The sequence below is a fragment of the Lagopus leucura genome, unplaced genomic scaffold (genome assembly GCF_019238085.1).
Source record: "Lagopus leucura isolate 7727_CA_CO unplaced genomic scaffold, USGS_WTPT01 Super-Scaffold_100001, whole genome shotgun sequence".
Classification (NCBI taxonomy): domain Eukaryota; kingdom Metazoa; phylum Chordata; class Aves; order Galliformes; family Phasianidae; genus Lagopus; species Lagopus leucura.
Genome location: NW_024962262.1, coordinates 102,115,942 through 102,119,788, shown reverse-complemented (window position 1 = coordinate 102,119,788; position 3,847 = coordinate 102,115,942). Strand labels below are relative to the sequence as shown.

Sequence of the window (3,847 nt, the reverse complement as noted above, 5' to 3'; positions counted from 1 at the left end):
CAGCTTTCTTTTCAGAGAAGCAGCACTGCTGCTGTCTCCCTGTAGCGCTTTTTACTTACTCTGAACCTACTTTTTGACAAATAAGTGGACTCAGTTCTATGCGAGCTGAGGCAAAAGCAAAGTTTCAGACTTCTATCTTCCCAACAGCTATACGCTAGTGATATCCTTAATAGGCAGAAGATCTTTGTGGAAAATCAAGAACATCTTTTCAAGTTCTATTGTTGCATAAGAAAACTCCTGCCAAATTTAGTCTTTCACCTGAGCTGCTTGGATAGTATAATCTTAGGAATATTGATTATTACTTGTAGAGGTAGGTTTCTGTTTATCAGTATGCTAAGGAAATCTAGGAAATAAAACCCAATGTAAGTTTAGGATATTGCCATCCAAACATCAAGTTAAGAACTGTCTGTTGCTCAAGAGACTATCATGTATATCAGAGGTCTTGATTCATGGTCTTCCCTAGAGGTAGCCTGAAAGGATGGAAATCAACCACCATCTTTGACAGAAACAGCCTCTGTATTTCATCAGACTGCCATGAACACTTCCAGAGGTATCAAGAAATCCCTTAATTTGTGTGAGAATACACACGGAGCAGCCACGCCAGGCTGTGCTGTCCTTGCCCACGGATGCCATCCCGCTCCAGCCCGGCCAGCACTCAGCTCGGGACCGCTACGAAGCCCACGGGCCGGGGATCGCGGTGCCGTGCCCGCAGGCCGAGGCCCCGGACGCCGCTTTGAAAGGCGCAGCACGGATCGGCGCTGCGGACGGAGCCCCGGGAGGTACCGACGGCCGCGGCCCCGCACCTCCCCGTTCCCTCGGGCAGCCCCGGCCGCCGCCGCCGCCGAGCGAGGGGGAGGCAGAGGAGGAGGCGCGAGGAGGAGGGCAGGAAGCCGTTGCTGGGGCGGCGCGCGGCTGGGGCGGGCGCTGTGCGGGTGGCAGCCCGTTGGAACGCGTGCCGTTGATCTCATCCCAGTCCTGCTCAGTGGCATCATCTGTTTGAACAGGAGCGAGCTGATGAGCAGCTTCTCGATAGGGTTGGCATTTGCTTTACAGAATCGAAATCCGCTGGCTCTGTAAGTCTTTGCCTCTTACTACCACTAGATGGTAGCCTTAGCGAGCATTTCCCCTTCCTCTGCGAAGTCCAGTTTAATACTCAACTGCAAAGTTTCTAATTGATCAAGTCTGCACTTTTCTCACAAACAGTACAGGGCCAGGATGCTGGCGCTGGCTGCTAGTAACTGCTAGTAGTAGACTCAAGTGAACAAAGCTGAAGGTGTGTTCAGTATATCAAGCCCAGTACAAATGCAAGTATACACTGCATCACTTGCTCTGCCCTTACGGTGGGGGGGGAAGGGGAAGGAGGGGATTTACTCCCTCAGTCTCCACGCAGAGGTTTAGGGATGCAGAGTTCAGGGACCTGAGAAATACAAGGATCCTGACAGCTCTAGTGCTCTCTGAAAGGCATCCTTGAAGAGCAGCCTTGAACGGAGAAGCGTTACTGTGTTCTCTGTAGCTGCAGTTTGGTACTTCAAGGAGTAAACACGCACTTCAAAAGGAATGGTAGAATCACAGAACCATTACGGCTGCGAAAGTCTCACACCGCCACGTCCAGCCCCGACCCCAAAAAGAGTCCTTCTGCGGTTTGCCCTAAGGGAATAATGACGCTATTTGAATAGTCATCATCCAAGTTGCTTTATTGCTAAACCAATATCACGGGAGGACAAAACCGGCCACAGCCGGGGATGGCGGTGCCGTGCCCGCAGGCCGGCGCCCCGGACGCCGCTTTGAAGGGCGCAGCCCGGATCGGCGCTGCGGACGGAGCCCCGGGAGGTACCGACGGCCGCGGCCCCGCACCTCCCCGCTCCGCCCCGCCCCGGCCCGCACCTCCCCGTTCCCTCGGGCAGCCCCGGCCGCCGCCGCCGCCGAGCGAGGGGGAGGCAGAGGAGGAGGCGCGAGGAGGAGGGCAGGAAGCCGTTGTCGCGGCGGCGCGCGGCTGGGGCGGGCGCTGTGCGGGTGGCAGCCCGTTGGAACGCGTGCCGTTGCTAGCGGCTTGCTTGCCGTGAGGCCGCTAAGCACGGCTGTGTGCCGCAACCGGAGCCGAGCCGACGCCGCGCTGCCAGGTGGGGAAACGGGCCGGGCGGGCGGGGAGCGCTTCGAGACGGGCAACGCCGGGCTCTGCCGTCCTCCCGAGTGCCGGCACTGCCTCCGGCATTAAGGCGACCGGCAGCTTTCGTCGCCGCCCGTCTGCTTCGGCCGTTGAGCGACAGAAGACGCGGCGCTGGGGCACGGCGCGGGGAGGCCGAGCCTAATCTCCGTCCCGCGTTCCTCCTCCTGCGCTCTTCTTCATGGAAAGCTGTGCCAACTTCTCCAAACGTACAGCTTCCTGAAAAAGTAAGTGTGGTAAGCCCGTAATTTTGTCAGTGCGGGCAAGATTGTAACCGACAGCTAACAGAAAATAAACATGGGAGGGAGTGGGCTGAAAGAAAGATGCTGAACCACAGAAGTTGCAAGAAAATAACTTGTGATTATATTTCTTCCCACCTAGATATAACAGAGTTGAACAGAGAGAGCTTGTGAAACAAGAGATCTTGAAGGCAAAGCACAACGGCAGGGAGAAGCTCAGCCTCGGATAGGTGTACATGGCTGCAGCCAGCAGGCGGGCATGAAGACGCTAGCAGAGACACAGGCCAAAGAGCAGCAAGACCACCTCAGCTACGGAGCAGCCAGAGCGCCTGAAAATGCGACAAGCACCAGGTACCACAGACACGCACTCAGGGGAGAGACCCCTTCACCAGGGGCTATTCCCCACGCACGGGGGCCCCTCCCCAGGTGTCACAGTTTTATGACTTTTGGCTATCAGTATTACACACCATTACATCATGTAATGCACTGAGGGTTTGACTCTTAATGCTCAGTTCCGAATATTTGTCTGACGGAGAAGAACTACATTTCCCAAGGAGGCTTTGCGGTCAGCGAGGAGATATAACTGTGTGCAAGGTCACCTGATCCTTCTTCTTTGCCTGCTCTATTCCATCTGCACTTCTCCATTTGCAATTTGCCATCTGCTGTTATCCATCTGCTCAACTGAACTGGACCTACACCTCAGCGTTGTGACAAGACCTACCTACCTGACAAACTCTCAATCTCTCTCATTGTATTTTACTGATTGCTAAACGACATTGCTCGACGTCGGATTGTTGCTGCTGTTGTCAATTGCTTTGGAGTTGATGCAGGTGAAGAAGAGCATAGAAAGAAGAAGGATGAGGTGACCTTGCATACAGTTATATCTCCTTGCTGACCGCAAAGCCACCTGGGGAAACGTAGTTCTCCTCTGTCGGACAAGTATGTGGAACTGAGCATTACAAATAAAACCCCCAGTGCATTACACGATGTTACCGTGTGTAATACTGATAGCCAAAAGTCATAAAACAATGACATGGGTCACGGAACCGGGCCAAAGAGGCGGTAAACCGTTGACACCAGGCGGAGGGACCCCAGCCGCACCCACACACAAGGGGATCCCTCGAAAACTCGACGGCTAAGCCCCATCCCACTGCCACGCACGGGGTCCCCTCCCCAGCAGGAGGGCACCCCAGCCATGCTTGCAAACAAAGGGATCCCTCAAAAACTCGAGGGCTAAGCCCCATCTCACCTGCAGGCACGGGGTCCCCTCCCCAGCCGGAGGGCACCCCAGCTGCACCCGCATGCATGGGGATCCCTTGAAAACTTCAGGGCAAAGCCCCATCCCACCTCCACGCACGGGGTCCCCTCCCCAGCAGGAGGGCACCCCAGCCACGCTTGCATGCAAGGGGATCCCTTGAAAACTTCAGGGCTAAGCCCCATCCCA

General features: G+C 55.5%; 1 long non-coding RNA gene across 1 annotated transcript in view; it reads left to right on the top strand.

Annotated features, from left to right (window-relative positions):
- Positions 1-2,179: 2,179 nt before the first annotated feature.
- Positions 2,180-3,847, top strand: part of LOC122178026 — a 2,026-nt gene continuing 358 nt past the window's right edge. The window contains exons 1-2 of the long non-coding RNA XR_006178220.1: positions 2,180-2,391; positions 2,546-2,754. This is a non-coding gene — a long non-coding RNA (uncharacterized LOC122178026). The remainder of the gene's footprint in view (positions 2,392-2,545; positions 2,755-3,847) is intronic.